Here is a 17,800-nt window from a genome sequence, read left to right as displayed (position 1 = left end):
AGAATATATAAAGAATATTAAAAAAAATCAGACCTCCCCAATTTTAAGACCCAATCTCAAAATGGACATCTGAAATAAATGGACATTTATCAGACAAAGAAATAGAAGTAGCAAATAAACATATGAAAAAATGTTCAACATCATTTGTCATTCTAGAGAAGTAAATGAAAACAGCACTGAGATTCCACCTCACCTCAGAGTGAATGGCTGCTATCATGAAATAAACCAACAACAAATGCTGTTGGGGTTGTGTGGCAAAAGGAACTCTGGTCCACTGTTGATGAGAGTGTAGACTGTGGAAATAAGTATGGCGATAACTCAAAGAATTAGGATTAGAGGTTCCATTTGACCCATCTATTCCCCTGCTGGATATCTTCGCAAAAGAATTAAAGGATTCTTAGCACAGCAATATATGTGCACCCAGGTTTATAACAGCATAGTTTTTAATAACTAAAACTTGGACAGCTCAATTGACCATCAACTGGAGACTGGATAAAGAAGATGTGGCCTTTTAAAAAAAATATAAAGTGGAGTACTACTCAGTCATAAAGAATGAGAAACTAGAGACATTTATAGCTAAAAGGATGCACACTGAGACCATATAAGTGAAATACATAGGACACCCATGTGTAAATACCAAATAGTTTTTCTTGTGTGAGAAATTGAAATTGTAAATAAGAATCAAAATTTATAATAGATTATGTGAAATAGGATGAAAAAGTCCAAAGGTGAATTAGGAGGTGTAGGGGATAGGAAAGATGGGAAAGGAATAAATATGAGAAAAGGAAAAAAACTGAAACAAATTTTTTGTAAATAGGAAGAATTGGAGGGGTTGAAGGGAGGAGTTGAATGGGGGAAAAAATAAAAACCAAGATTTATCATGTAAATGTACAAATTCCCAATGATGAATGTCATATAGTATATGCAAAATGTACCAATAAATGTAATTTAAAAAAAGAAGATAGAGATGCTTTCAAAAGCCAATTACTCATATATATTTTAAAATCAAAATGAGAACATGAAAAAGGGATTCAATAATTACTAGATGATATACAGAAGACTAATCTAAGATTAATTTGTATAAGTGAAAAATCAGTAAACAGCATGAAAGGCAAAAAGATTCATTTACAGAAATAATAGCAGAAAACTTTCCAAATATTGGGAAATATTTAAACATATAAGTAAGTGAGGCATAAATAATTCAAAATACTGGTGGTCAAAAGAGAATCTCCAACTAAAAGTCCAACACAGGGACAGAATCTTAAAAGTTGTAGAAAAAAGTAACAGATCAGTTATAAAGGTAAATCCATTAGAATTACAGCAGACTTCTCAACACAAACCTTAAAGGTCTAGAGAGCTTGGAGGAAGTGTTTTAAGCCCTAAAAAATAACACCTGCCAACGCAACTTATACCTCCTGCAAAACTTTATTTCTAAACTGTTGGAGAAATAAGGCATTTTCATGACAAAGAGCACCTCAAGAAATTCATGATATCTTATCCAGCACTACAAAAAAATTCTCAGAGATATCCTAGACAGAGATAATGAAACCAACAATGCCAAAATATCTAATAGAATGACTATACGTGGGCAGGGTGAGCAATTAACCAGAGAGAGGAAGGGAGCAAAAAAAGGAAAATAATGCAATGACAAGAATAAGCCAGTACTTTTGAGTAATAACTCTTAATGTGAATGGTCTCAATTTCCCAATCAAAAGACATAGATTGGCAGAATGAATCAAGAAACAATGATATCCAGTATACTAGAAAAACATTAACCACTGAACTGTTTATCCCAAGCTTCACTTGGGCAGCGTGTTTGTTGACTATCCTGTGTTACTCAGGCAAGTGTCATTTCAACTAGTTGATTCTTGTATTGAATAAATTTGATGACATGGAATTTTTGTATTTCCTGTTATATTATTTTATAAAATTAACAAAAATTCAATTTTTGGTCATTTTGTATTTAAATAATTGGACTGGGAAATTATTAAATTTAAATGGAAATTTATAGATTTAAAGTCAAAGTATGGAAAACAATATTCCATGCAACAAGAGCATGGAAAAATCAAAAGTAGTTATCTTACTTTTAGACAAAGTGGTTTTCAAGCCAAAACTAATCAGAAGAGGCAAAGAAGATCTCTACATATCACTTAAGGGCACAATTCAACAGAAAGAGATAACAATTATAAACATACATGCACCAAACAGTGACACAAAACAAATACTGATGAACATAAAACCAGATAAATACCATCACAGTTATAATGTGGGACCTCAATATACTACTATCACAAATAGATCAACTAGACAAAAATCAACAAATAAATAAAAGTTTTGAGCCAATGTTTTGAACAAATGGACTTAATAAATACTGAGTGTTCCATTCATCAACAGAAAATACATCCTTCTCAGCAGAAATTGTGACTTTCTACAAAATACTGCATGCTAGTCTAAAGCATTGTGAAGTAAATGCAAATGAATTGAAATTATCCCATGAATATTGTCAGGTCATAGTGCAATGAAACTAGAAACCAATGGCAAAAAGCTATAGAAATTATGCACACACATGGAAATTAAATAATATATTACTGAATAATCAATGGGTCACAGAAAAATAATCAAACAAATAGGACAGTTCTTAGAATAAAAAATAATGTCAGTAAATATATAAGAATCCATGGGGCACAATGAAACCTATACTAGGAGGGAAATTTATGAGTGCTCACATAAGAAAAATAGAAAGAGATAAGTCCAAATAAATAACCTAATGATGCATTTTATGGCCCCAGGGAAACAAGAACAATCCAAATCCAGAGCCAGTACAAGGAAGGAAATTATAAAGATCAGAGTAGAAATTATTCCAGTCGACACTGAAATAATGATACAGAGAATTGATGAATTGAAGAGCTGGTTCTTTATTTTTAAAAATTTTATGAAACATTGAAACAAAATTTCACAACAAAGTAATAAGAAAATAACAACAAGAAATACATTGTATGTTGATATAATAAACACTTAGATAATTGTACCAAAAAAATAAAAGATCCACATAAGTGCAATTAGAAATAAAAAAGATAAACCAGAGCAGACTCTGTTGTGTATTCTGAAATACAGAAGATTATTAGTAACTACTTTGAGAGTCTGTATTCTAATAAAATAGAGAATTCATAGTAAATGGATAGATTCTTAGATACATATAAACTACCAAAGCTGAATCAACAAGACACATATCCTGAATAATCCAGTATCAGGCAATGAGACTGAAAAAGTAATAAAAAATTTCAACCAAGAAAATCTGCAGTCCTGATGGATTCATTATAAATTCTACAAAAACTTTTGGAATGATCTATCATCAATACTCCGCACACTCTTTAATGAAATTGAAAGGAAAGTAGTACTCCTAAAGTCATTCCTGAAAGATAGTATTACACTGATTTCAAAAGTAGAAACAGACAACCAAAAAAAGGCAACTGCTGGTCAATCTCTTTAATGAACATTGATACAAAACTACTCAAGAAGATAATGGAGAATGGGGTACAACAAATTGTGAAAAAGATTATATATTTTGACAAAGTAGGATTCATCCTAGAGATACAGGGATGGTTCAGCATATGCAAATCAATACATGTAATGAATCACATAAACAGAAGCAAGGACAAAAACAACATGGTCATCTCTATCGATGCAGAAAACATCTTTGACAAAATCCAACATCCATTCATTTAAAAACCCTTGAAGAAAATAGTTAGAGAAGGACCTTGTCTCAATCTGTAAGAAGTCACTTATGACAAATGGCCAACATCATATTAAATGAGAAGAAGCTGAAAGCTTTCTCTTTAAAATCTGTAACAAGACAAAGATGTCCACTATCACCACTGCTGTTAAATATATTCCTTGAAACATTAGCCAAGCAGTCAGGCAAGTGAAAGAAACAAAAGGTATATATATAGGAAAGAAAAAAGTTGCATTATTATTGGTAGATGACATGATCCTCTACATAGAAGATCCAAAAATTCCACCAAAAGACTCCTTGAATTAATAACCAAATTCAGTAGTATTCAAGATACAAATTCAGCACACCAAAATCAAGATAATTCCTGTACACCAATAACAAATTCACTGAGAAAGAACTTAGGAAAGATTACCCTTTATAATAGCATCAAGAAAAATTAAATACTTAGAAATTAACCTAACCAAGGAGTGAAAAACTTCTAAAATCAAAACTACAGCACTCTGAAAAAGGAGATTGAGGAAGACATCAGAACATGGAAAGATATCCCCCCTCTTCCTAGGTAGGCAGGACCAATATTGTCAAAATGGCCGTACTTCTAAAACTGATATACAGATTTACCCAATCCCAATCAAAATACAAATAACATTTTTCACAAAACTAGAGAAAACAATCTGGAGTTCATGTGGAATCAGAAGAGACCTAGAATGGCAAAAGCAACCCTGGGCAAGAGCAAGGGAGGAGGAATCATAGAAAGGGGAAAAATTTTTGCTGGCTATTCCTTGGACAGAAAACTAATATCTAGGATATATAAAGAAATAAAAAAAATTGACTACCAAAATTAAAGACCTAATAAAAAATGAGCAACTGTAATGAACAGATATTTCTCAAAATAAGAAATACAGATGGCCAATAAATACATTTCTCTGGTTATTAGAGAAATGCAAATTAAAATACAATGGAATTCCATTTTACTACAGAATGAACAATTATCATTAAGAAATCAGATAATAATAAATGCTGTCAAGAAAGGGAAAGTTGTGAGGGGGAAAGTAACCCTTCTTCATAATTGGTGGGAATTACAGAAATCAGTATAGAGATTCTTTAAAAAACTAAAACCAAGAAATTCCATTCAATGCAGTGATTCCCTTCTTATGTATCTTCCCAAAAGAGTTAAAGGCATTGTATTGCATGTTACATGCAGACCCATACTGGTAGCAGCACATTTCACCACAGGTAAATCCCGTGATATTTATACACAGTGGATTACTACACTACCACAAAGAAAGAGAAACTTGAGTCATTTGTAGAAAAATGGATGCCACTTGAAAACATAATGTTAAGTGAAGTAAATCAGACAATAAACTTTGAATATAACATGGTTTCTCTCATATGAGAAATCCAACTATAAATAAAGAGCAAAATAAAGTATAGACAATAGAAAATAATGAGATAGATTTTTAACACATGGGTTGGGAACCAAGAAGTAGATGGAGAAGAGAGGCTGGGGTTGGGGGAATGGGATTTTTAAAAAAGGAATTATGATCTGTAGTGTATATGTACCAAGTCCCTATGAGGAACATGATCACTATGTACTATGAATCTTCATAAAATATGAGATGATGTCCAAGAGCTAGAGCAAGAAGGAGGGAGGGAAGGGATAGGGGACAAGAAAAGAATTAAGATATGTGATGTACATGTATAAACTTCCCACAAGGCATGTAATCATTATGTGGTATAAACATATACTAATTAAAAATAAATTGACAAATCTTAGATATAGGATAGTTTCTTAACACCAAAGGTTTGCAACACCTGATCAGAATTGTTAAATATTATATTTAATAGCAAACATTAAAATGATTCTCTTAATGTAGAAATGTTTTGGAGAAATCAATAAATATGGTATGATTTTCAAAAAAGTTTTAGGAAAAGAGATGCATTATTATCATTTAAAGATATTGAGTAAAAACAAGAGCTCTAAGAATTGAGGCATTCAGTAAGGAGGCTAGATGCAAAATGTATAAGCACAATTTTCACAACAAATGATGAAATCAGACCTCTATTAATAGCAAACTGTTGTCTTTAAAATACTTACAGTGATTCAGATAAAGTGAAACATATGTGTGTCACAGCAAGGGGAAGCCATCCTGGAAATACAGACTTCAACCTTTTGTCGATTTCATTGCTGTGAAATCTAATTGCATTGGTTAAAACTTTATCACAGTCAATTTAAAAAGTATATACAAGTCAAAATGTTGACACGATACTCTTTCCTTTTTGTGTGGTATATAATTTTGCTGACTTCAATATTTGATAATGTAAGAAAGAAATGGGACTTTTCAGCTCCCATGTCTAGGGGTAGTTCAACAAATGCTTATACTTTAAAGATTTTGTTCTCACTCAGATTTACCATTTTTCTCTTTGCAAGTTATGGTGAAGATCCATGGGATGAAGGCTTTTGCCAGCATGCCATTATACAGTGTCAGGCATTTCTGTTTCCCACCTGGTGAGAGTCTAGGTACTGAACAACCAGCAGGCTGTTTGCTATTCGGTTATGGATATGTAGACTCTTGTGTAAAACTGCACTCATCACAGAATGTGTGACTTGGCCAAGTTCCTTAAACAATCTGTGTCTCAATTTCCTAATCAATAAGACAGGATGATAGTATATACTCTCAGATTTATTAAGAAGATTAATATGTTATATGTACATCTTTAAATAATATCATCTTATAAGCACTAATATATTACTTTAATTGTGGTTGGTTCAGTCTGAGTTCAGATATTTTATAATGGTGGAAATGAAAGACTGAGTAAAATGGTGTTCCATATAGATAATTTAATGAATCAGTGATTTGGTATACAATCATGTTCTTGATATTCTTTCGAGTTTTGAAAATGATGCATCATGATTTAGAGAAAAAAGGCTAAATCTTGAGAAAAACTGATTGTACTCATGTGATCCAAGCAGTTATTTATTTCTGCAGAAACATTAAGTACTTCAGTTTGCCATTTTGTTTCTATATTTAAGACATTAGATTTTTCACTAGAGTATATAAGTACATCTGAAACATATGTCTGAACTCTAATTCTGAGGCACACTTGGTAAAAAGTATAGGATAGTTCAACCTATAGTTATTCCCCAGTAGAATTTTTCAACTACAATTAAGATAAATATCACATATAATTGAGTATAAGACTATCCAGAGAATAACAGAATATCTCTGTTGTCTTTATGAAATTCATGAGGGAAATCAGCTGATTTGATAAAATTAATATATAAAGAAATATATCAAATCATTAAATGTCTTCCTATATGTAGTGGGTTAAATATACTTAAAGACATATATTATAAAATGCTACTGTATAAATAAATGTACAAAAATGTAAATAATTTACAAATCATTTTTGTCATCACCCTGTTTATTATTATTAAACATACTTTTTGGGTTATGTGCTAAATTTCCAGAATGCAATACCTTCTTTATTTTATATAGAGTCCTTTCAGAGTCTGATTCTTAAATTACTAAATTGTCTATTTGTAAACTATTAGGGCATCTATATATAAATGAAATGTATTTTCTTTTTTTTTGTTAAATTCTTTTATTGGTACATTATAGGTATACAACACAATTACATTTCTCATTGGAATTGTACCTCTACATGATGCATCTTGGTTCTTATTTTTTCCCCATTCCTAACCCTCCCTTCACCCACTCCACCCTTCCCTATTTAGAAAGACTTTATTTCCATTTTTTCCATCTCTCAGCATTTTTCCTTTCCCTTCTTTCCTTTCCCCTACCCCTCCCACTACCCCTACCACTTTGGACCTTTTCTTCCTATTTTCCATTATCAATTATTCATTCTAATCATTGGTAAATTGTAGGTATACAATATAATGACATTCATCATTGGTAATTTGCACCTTTACATAATCTCTCTTGGTTCCTTTTTTTCACCCTTGCCCATCCCTCCCTTCAACCTCTCCATTTCTCCCTATTTACAAAGATTTTGTTCCTATTTTTCCATTTTCTCATATTAATCCCATTCCCATCTATCCTTTCCCCTAGCCCTCCCACTTCCTTCCCCTTTGCCCCTTTTCTTCCTATTTCACATTACCTATTATACATTTTAGTCCTTATTTACACTTTCAGTTTCTCACACCAGAGAAACTATTTGGTATTTATACATGTGTGTCCTATTTATTTCACTTAAGAGTATCACCTCAATGTGCACCCACTTAGCTATAAATGTCTCTAATTTGTCACTTTTATGGCTGAGTAGTACTCCATTTTATTAAAAAACCCACATTTTCTTTATCCAGTCTCCAGTTAATGGGCATTTGGGCTGTTTCCAAGTTTTAGCTATCACAAACTGTGCTGCTATGAACATGGGCACACATATATCATTGTGGTATGATTCTTTTAATTCTTTGGGGAAGATACCCAGCAGGGGAAGAGCTGGGTCAAATGGGACTTCCAGTCCTAGTTCTTTGAGGTATCTCCATACTGATTTCCACATTGCTTGCACCAGTCTACACTCCTACCAGCAGTGGAGAAGGGTTCCTCTTTCCCCACAGCCCTGCTAGTATTTGTTATTGGTTGATTTCATGATAGCAGCCATCCTTTCTGGAGTGAAGTGGAATCTCAGTGTTGTTTTCATTTGCATCTCTCAAATGACCAGTGATGTTGAACATTTTTTCATGTATTTATTTGCTATTTCTACTTCTTTGTCTGAGAAATGCCTGTTCATTTCAGATGCCCATTTTTGGACTGGGTCTTTAAATTTGGGAGGTCTGATCTTTTTAGGCTCTTTATAAATTCGAGATAGTAGACCTTTGCCTGAGGAAAAGCAGGTGAAGATTTTTTCCCACATTGTGGGTTGTCTCTTCACACTGCTGGCAGTTTCTCTTGCTGTGCAGAAGCCTTTTAATAAGAAGAGAACCCATTTGTTGATTGTTTGTGCTAGTTCACAGGCAACTGAGGTTTTGTTCATAAAATCTTTTTCTACACCGATGTCTTCAAGGGTTCTACCTAACCTCTGTTCCAACTGGTTCAGAGTTTCTATTTTAATATTTAGATCTTTAATCCATTTTAATTTTAGTTTAGTGCATGGCGAGAGATATAGGTCTAGTTTTAATCTTTGGCAAGTTGAAAGCCAATTTTTCCAGCACCATTGATTAAAGAGGCTATCTTTCCTCCAGTGAGGGTGTTTGGCTTCCTTATTGAAGATGAGATGGCTGAGTGTGTCTGGCGTTGTTTCTGCATCTTCTAATCTGTTCCACTGGTCCTCAGGTCTGTTTCTTTGCCAGTACCATGCTGTTTTTATCACTGTAGCTTTGTGGTAGAGTTTCAAATTGGGGATTGTGATACCCCCTGCCATGTCTCTGTTACCTAGAATTGCTTTTGCTATACTGGGTCTCTTCTTGTTCCAAATGAATTTTTGGATTGTTTTCTCTAGGTCCATGAAGTATGCTGCTGGGATCTCAATTGGAATTGCCTTAAATCTATATAGCAGTTTTGGAAGTATGGCCATTTTCACTATATTAACCCTTCCTACCCAGGAGCAGGAGATGTCTGTCCATTTTCTGATATCATCTTCAATCTCTCTTTTCAGAGTTCCATAGCTTTCAAAGAAGAGATCTTTGATTTCTTTTGTTAGGTTGATTCCTAGGTATTTCAGTTTTTTGGATGCTATTGTGAAAGGAATTATTTGCCCTATTTCTCTCTCAGTGAGTCTGTCATTGGTGTGGAGGAAAGCTATTGATTTTTGTGTGTTGAGCTTGTAACCAGCTACTTGACTGAATTTGTTTATTAAGTCTAGAAGACTTTTGGTGGAGTTCTTGGGGTCTTCTATATAGGGTATCATGTCATCTGCAAATAATGACAATTTGACTTCTTCATTTCCTATCTTTTTTTTTTTTTTTTTTTTTTGGTACCAGGGATCGAACGCAGGTCCTTGCACTTCTGCAGCAGGTGGTGAAACCACTGAGGCAAATCCCTGGCCTTCATTTCCTATCTTTATTCCTTTTATTTCTTTCTCTTGTCTAATTGCCGTGGCTGTTTCCAGAACTACATTGAACAAAAGTGGTGATAGTGGACATCCTTGTCTTGTTCCTCATTTTAGTGTGAAGGATTTCAGTTTTTGACCATTTAGTATATTGGCTGTTGGTTTTTCATAGATGGCTTTTATCAGTTTGAGGTAGAGACCATCTATTCCAATTTTTTGTGGGGTTTTTATCATAAATGCATGTTGGATTTTGTCAAATGCTTTTTCTCTGTCTATGGAGATAATCATATAGTTTTTGTCCTTGGCTCTATTGATATAGAGTAGTACATTGATTGATTTGCATATGTTGAACCATCCCTGCATCCCTGGGATGAATCCCACTTGATCAGGGTGTATGATCTTCTTGATGATCTTCTGCATTCTATTTGCCAGTATCTTATTGAGGATTTTTGCATCTATGTTCATTAGTGAGATTGGCCTATGGTTCTCCTTTTCAGTTGGGTCTTTCTCTGATTTGGGGATCAAGGTGATGCTTGCTTCCAGGAATAAATTTTGGAGTATTGCTTCCCTTTCAATTTCATTGAAGAGTTTAAACAGTCGTGGCAGCAGTTCCTCTCTAAATATCTTGTAGAATTCAGCAGTGAAACAATCAGGGCCCGGGCTTTTCTTAGTTGATAAGTTTTTAATTACGTTTTTAATTTCATTGGTTGATATTGAGTTGTTTAGAATTTTTAGGTCTTCTTGGTTCAACTTTGGTAATTCGTATGTATCTAGGAATCTGTCCATTTCTTGTGTGTTTTCCACCTTATTGGTGTATAGGTTCTGGAAGTGGGTATTGATGATCCTCTGGATTTCTGCTGAGTCTGTTGTAATTTCACCCTTTTCATTCTTAATTGCATGGATTTGGGCTTTTTCTTTCCTCTTTCTGATAAGGTTGGCTAAGAGTTTGTCAATTTTGTTGATTCTTTCGAAGAACCAACTCTTGGCTTCATTGATTTTTTTGTTTCATTCTCTTAGTCTCCATTGCATTGATTTCTCCTCTGATCTTTATAATTTCCTCCCTTGTATGACCTCTGGGTTTGTCTTGGTCTTCTTTTTTAGAACCTTGAGGCTCAGCATCAGGTTTTTTAATTGGGATCGTTCTGTTTTCCTAATATGAATATCCACTGCTATGAATTTCTCTCATAAGACTGCTTTCATTGTGTCCCATAGATTCTGATATGTTTTATTGTCATTGTCATTTAATTGAAGGAACTATCTGATTTCTTCTTTAATTTCCTCTGTGACCCATTGGTTATTCAGAAGTGTGTTGTTCAATTTCCAGGTGCTTATGAAATTTTTCCAGTTTCTTTTGCTATGGATCTCCAATTTCATCCCACTATTTTCTGATAATATACAGGGGATACCTTCAATTCCTTTACACTTACTTAAACATGTTTAATGCACAAATATGTGGTCTATTTTGGAGAATGACCCATGTGCAGCTGAGAAGAATGTGTATTCTGATTTTGTGGGGTGAAAGACTCTGTAAACATCTGTTAAGTTCATTTGTTCAAGAGTCCAGTTGAGTTCTAGTATTTCATTACTTATTTTTTGCCTAGTTGATCTATCTATTTGTGACAGTGGGGTGTTGAGGTCCCACACTATGATTGTATTAGTGCATATATGACTTTTCATGTCCATTAGTATTTGTTTTATATAGTTGGATGCACTAGTGTTTGGTGCATAGGTATTTATGATTGTCATCTCTTCCTCTTGGATTGTTCCCTTTACAAGGATGTAGTGTCCTTTTTAGTCTCTCTTAATCAGTGTTGGTTTGAAATCTACTTGATCTGCCAAGAGGATAGCTACTCCTGCTTTTTTTCGGGTTCCTGTCACATGCAGTATTGTTTTCCACCCTTTAACTTTCAGTCTATGAGTTTCCTTTTGAATTAAGTGTGTTTCTTGTATGCAGCATATTGTTGGATTTTGCTTCTTGACCCATTGTGCCAGTCTATTTCTTTTGATTGGTGAATTGAGACCACTAACGTTGAAGGTTACAACTGAAACATATTGTCTTGTCATTACCATGACTTTTTCTTTTTGTTGGGTTCTCCCCCTTTACATTTAATTTCTTGTCATGCCAGATGGGTTCATTCTGCTTTGCTTCTGGGGTTGTGATCCTCAATGTCTGTTCCTAGAATATTGTGTAAAATTTTTTGGAGTCCTGGTTTGGTATTCATGAAGTTCTTAAGGTGCTCTTTGTCATGAAAGTATCTTATTTCTCCATCCATTTTGAAAGATAGTTTTGCAGGGTACATCAATCTGGGTTGGAGGCTGTTTTCTTTTAGGGCTTGGAATATGTCACTCCAAGCTCTTCTTGCCTTGATGGTTTGTGTTGAGAAGTCTGCTGTGATTCTGATGGGCTTTCCTTTGTATGTGATTTGTTTCTTTTCTGTATCTGCTTGTAGAACTTTGTTCTTCTGTTGAGTTTCTGGAGTCTTAACATGTGTAGATTTTTTTTTTTTGATCAAGGCTAGTTGGAGTCCTATATGCCTCACTTATCTGTATGTCAGGTTCTTTTCCCCTCCTCGGGAAGTTTTCTGCCATTACTTCTGCGAAGAGTTTTTTTTATGTCATCTGCACTCTCTCCTGTTTCTTCATTGCCTCCAGTCAGTCTTATGTTATTCTTCTTTGCATTGTCTAGCAGCTGCTGGATTGATTTCTCATGTTCCCTTATAATTTTGAAGCAATTTTTCTTTTCCTGGTCATTAATTGCAATCTTATCTTCTATATCTGAAAGTCTGTCCTCACATTGGGTCATTCTGCTATGTAGACTTTCAGTGGAGTTTTTCATGTCTTGGAAATCTATTTGCATCTCTTTTATGGATTCCATTTGTTTCCTATGTTGGGATTCCATCATGTTCCTGAGCTCCTCTGTAGATTTATTAATCATGTCTTTCACTAGGAGCACAATTTTCCTGTTATCTGAGAAATTATTTCTGATTTCATCTTTTCCAGATCCCCTTTTGTTGCCAGTTCAGTGGGTCCAGGTTGTTGAGTATCAGAGTGTTCCATCTCATTTCCCTTTGGGGTTGCTGTAGGTGATCTGGAAGTCTGGTTTTGAGACTCATTTACATGTTTTCTTATTTCAATTGGGGGGACGTGGAGGTGCTGTTACCACCCGTGATTTACACCTCCTCTGAGCTGGGGGAGTTGGGACAGTGGCCAGAAGTGGTGGTAGGGATAGTGCCCCAGAGGCCCCTTCCTCTTGCCTGGGAGCAGCGTGAGGGATGGTGGCCTGGAAGCCCCTTCCTCTGGACCAGGAGTAGTAGGACGACAGCTCAGAAGCCCCTACCTCTGAGTTGGGAGCAGCAGAACCCAGTACTGTGGTCTGGTGATCTGGTGTCCTCTGTGTCTTTGTAGTGTGGAACCAGGTGGCTGTACAGAGGAGTGGGGGGGCTTTCAGTGCATTGCTGCTGGGGCGTGGGCTTATTTGGCATGTTATGTGCAATTCGCGACTTCGGTAGGACATCTGCAGACCTGTCTGTGTGCAGTGGGCTGACCTGGTGCATCATGAAATGTATTTTCAATGTCTGTGATATAATTCCTTGTGTTGCTTTTTTAAAAACACTGATTAAAAATATGGTTTTAAAAATGTTCTTCCTCTAAATTTCCACACATTTTTGCTGAATTGATTTTTTCCTCACTCCCCATCTTGAAGCATTTGAAAATTACAAATGTGATGGAATTTGTTGTTTTCAGATCTCCGCAAGTAACTTCATAATAAAGAACCATAATATGTCACCACATCTATTTAACATTATTCAAAAATTTAATTTATTAAGTAGTCCATTTTCAAATTTCCCCCGTGATCCCTCAAGTTTCACTCCATCTTTTTCTTCCCAATCCAGAGTCCTGTCATGGCTTTTGAATATTTGCTAATCTATTTTGTGAGAAATTATATTTGTACCCTTTTATTTTGTATTTGTTATTATGAATAAATTACATTTATTTTCATGTGTTGAGAAGCTACTTTTTCCATTCATGTGTTTTAGAGATTTTTCTATTGAGATGACTTTTTCTTAGTTTTGGGATTTCAATCTTGTCTTTGGTTGCTTGCAAGGTGTAAATGATATTTAGAAAGTCTTCTCTACACAGCAAGGTATTAACATAATACAACCCTAAAAAAATAAAATAAAATAAAATAATACAATCCTAGTTTATTCTCGAAGATGTAATTTCATTTTTAACATTTATATTTGATGTGGTTAGATATATGGATTCAGTTTTTTTATACCGCTACCCACTTGTCTCATACCATTTGTACTAAAGTCCAAGGATGCTACCTTTATCACATACATATTTGTTTTTACCTATACTTGAATTTACCTAGAACATCTGTTCTCTTCTGTTGCCTGTCTGTTTATGTGGCAGCACCATGATGGTTTAATTACACAGGCTTTGTGTTGCTTTAATTTCTGGCAGGGGTCCTTCCCTCTCAGGGTTCTCTTCTTCCACAATTATTTGTGGTTATGCACTTCTTTGTATGCTCTTGAGAATTAACTGTACTAAATTGAGAAAGAAATACTTGTTTTTTTTGGGGGGGGTGGTACCAGGGATCGAACTTGGGTCCTTGCGCTTGTGGGGCAGGCGGCAGACCCACTGGGCTAAATTTCCGGCCCCAAAAATACTTGTTTTAATAGCAGTTACATTAATTTTAAATATTAACTTGAGCAGAATTGTCAGTTTAATGACAAGCCATTTTAATGACTTGATATCTGGTTTCTACCTTTGAGGAAATAGTTCTGCGTCTTTTCCCTGAAATAAGATTCCGACTTTTGGATTCAAAGAAATATCTACATACCATGTTCAATTTTATCAGTTGTCATGTTGTTGAAATATGTGTTCAGTAAAGTGTGTTGAAATTTGTCAAAGTACTTAAGTGTTCATGTAAATGATATATGATTCTTCTCCTTAGTTTATCCATATGGTAAATGTTTACATTAATACAATTCCTGGTACTGCAGCATGCTTACATTTCTGTAAAAAAATTCAGGTGGATTGCAATGTAATATTTCTAATTATTTATATTTTATTTGTCTACATTGTATATAGGATTATTATTACATCAATTTTCATAAACAAAATATCTGTAAAAATATGTTCTTTATGTGATTTTAACATAATGCTATACTAGCATTATAAAAAGTACATGTTTCTTCTTTGTACTATATTTTCTAACCAAAATCTATAGCAATGGGATAATCTTGTCTTTGAAAAGTTAATAAAATTCTCTAGTAAATCCTTTTGTCTTTTATTTAAACAGGTGATTATCTCAAACAGAGTAACAAAACAGACTGTAGATTACACAATTTACAAATTAGTAAGAAAGAAATCAGAAATAGATCAACAAGATAGATGGATTAGCCAGGGATGTAGCTCAGTGTCACTGTGCCTGCCTCCAAAGTGCAAGGTCCTGAGTTCGATCCCCAGGACCAAAAAAAAAAAAGATGGATTAAATAAAACATTAATTAGTAAGAAAAACATGATTGAAGTAATGGAAATGAACAAAGTTAATCTAAGAAATGTAAAATCAGTTCATGTATGAAAAACCGTTTATCCTTCCAGATAGATTAAAAAAAAAGGGAAATTAAATTTAAGTATTGAACACCAACCCAAAACAAAAAGTTGACTAAAGGGCTGGGGATTTATCTCAGTGGTTCTGCCTCCTGCCTCGCAAGCACAAGGTCCCAAGTTCAATCCTGGTACCAAAAACACACAAAAAATCAAGTTGACTGAAATTCAAAGCCTAGTGCCAACTCAATGCTAATGTAATGCTATGAATGAGATGAAGCAGGTTCTGAGAGATGGGAAATGAATAAAACACTGTAGTTAAAAACCTCTCTAGAAAGCAGCTTGACAGTAAACATTAATAGCCTTAAAAATACTCAAATACTTTGATCCAATAATTCTGCCTCAGCAATTTAGTCTATGGAAACCGTCAGAAATATAGAGATATCTCCACAAGAATGTTTGTCCAGACACACTGCATTGCTTAGGGCTGCCCCTGGCTGTGTGTAACAGAAGCTGGATTGAGGCTTAAACAAGCAGTGTTCCTCCTTCTTAGGTACCCGGAAGTTCAGAGGCCAGCAGTCAATCAAGTTCCAAGCTCTCCAGTCTTCTGCTCTAACACCCAAAGGAAATAGCTGTCTTCTTTATGCCAAAAAATAGCTCTGGTATGCTTGGGTTTCATGTCTGCCTTCCAAGCAGGGTGAAGAGAGAAGGGCAAAGACTCAAGGTCGCTCAGTCTGTCTGTCCGTTTCAAACACCAACCAGGTAAGCACTCCTGCATGCATCTCTTAATGTTTAGAGTGAGTCACATGACCTCTCTTAACAGAAGCTGGGGAGGGATTTTCAACAAGGTACATTATTGTCTCCCCCACCGGAAGTGGTGTTCGTCTAACAAGGAAAATATAATATGAAGTCTGTTTTATTATGAAATTCTCTGTAGCTATTAATGTCGGGTTTTTAAAATATACAGATCTGGAAAATGCTCACAATGTAATACCAAATGAGAAGCAAGACAGAGAACATACATAATACAATCTTGGTTTAATTTAAAAAATAAAATTTACATATATACACCCACACATGGGAAAAAAATGTTAATTTTTTGTTAATTGCAGCCAGGTGTGGTGATGTCGGCCTGTAATCCCAGGACTCTGGGAGGCTGAGGCAGGGGAATTATAAATTTCAGCCCAGCCTGGGCAATTTAGTGATATAATGAGACCCTGTCTCAAAATTTAAAAAATTAAAGAGCTGGGGATGTAGCCCAGTCCAAAGGACCTGGGTTCAATCCCCCAGTACCACAAAACAAAAACTAAAATTAATTGTAGATAACTTCTACATAAGTTGCCATTTCTGGTCAGAGTGGTAATGATGGATAGACAGCTTTCATTTTATTTTTTACTACATTTTCTAAATGTTCTATAATGTTACATAACTGGAAAAAATGTTATTTTTAAAACCACAGGAAAAGGGCCAGGGATTTAGCTTAGTGATGCTGTGCCTGCCTGGCAAGCGCAAGGTTCTGAGTTCGAGTCCTGGTACCAGGAAAAAAAATTGGACAAATATTGTTTTAAAAAATACTTCATACACTTTCAAAGGTGACTAAGCTGTTTATGCTCACTTGTTTTCATCATCATTGCCAAAAGAAAGGAGGCTGCTGTTTTTGTGTGCTTTTGTGAGTTCTTTTTAAGTGAATCCTGATTATTTCATCTTCATTTGTCTTCTTTTTTGAGCTTTCTGTTAAACCTGAGTAATTTTCATCTGAGGGCCGCTTGACTGGTTTTCGATACAGGATTCTTCCATCAGCTGGGGCTGGTTCTTCATCTGTTTTGGCAGCCTTTATTTCTGCTTTAATTTTCATGACTTCTTCAGCTGTCAGGTGTCCCTTTTTTAAGCCACCACTTGGGGCCATTCGTCTTCTTTGTCACTGTGATCACCCTCTTCACCTGGGAGCTGAGGCTGGATTCTCTTGGCCTCCACAGCGGGCCCTTCTAGGGAGCCAACCCTCTCCTTGAAGCAGGACAGGAGCGTGGGCTGGGCGGGCCGTTTGTATGACACTGGGTTCCACTGGTCATGGTAGCTCCGCAATCCTTTCATCTTTACGGTCTTTCTGGAATAGTTCCTTTCTCAATTTCCCCAGTTCTTCTGTGGAAATTATTCTATACTAGAATTAAATTTACCAAATAGTGCTTTTCTTGAAAATCATTAATTACATCTACATTAAATCAACCTTTTTTGTTATGCAGTGGTACAAATTAGGCTTTTATGGCTTTAAAAAGTTGTGTTTCTAAAATTAATTTAGCAATTGGTATTTTTAGCCATTGTTATTTTTATTTATTTTCTCAAAGAATACACATTTTAATATATTTGATTTTATGATTCCCTATACATATATTTTTATCAATTTTTCATTTATAAGTTTACTTTTTCTAGCTTTTAGAAAATTTGATTCACGCATTCTAATTCTTTGGTTTGGTTGATATATTTAAAATTTTTATTTAAATCCTG

The 17,800-nt window shown here is 34.8% G+C and overlaps 1 pseudogene; it reads right to left on the bottom strand.

Moving 5' to 3' along the window:
* Positions 1-16,909: 16,909 nt before the first annotated feature.
* On the bottom strand, positions 16,910-17,389 carry LOC101709634 (uncharacterized protein KIAA1143 pseudogene; annotated as a pseudogene).
* Positions 17,390-17,800: the final 411 nt, after the last annotated feature.

Source organism: Heterocephalus glaber, unplaced genomic scaffold, assembly GCF_053883595.1.
Source record: "Heterocephalus glaber isolate CG9 unplaced genomic scaffold, H.glaber_assembly_v1.0 deba00001461, whole genome shotgun sequence".
Lineage (NCBI taxonomy): Eukaryota > Metazoa > Chordata > Mammalia > Rodentia > Bathyergidae > Heterocephalus > Heterocephalus glaber.
The sequence above is the reverse complement of the archived record's forward strand: the minus strand, read 5'-3'. Positions and strand labels throughout refer to the sequence as shown.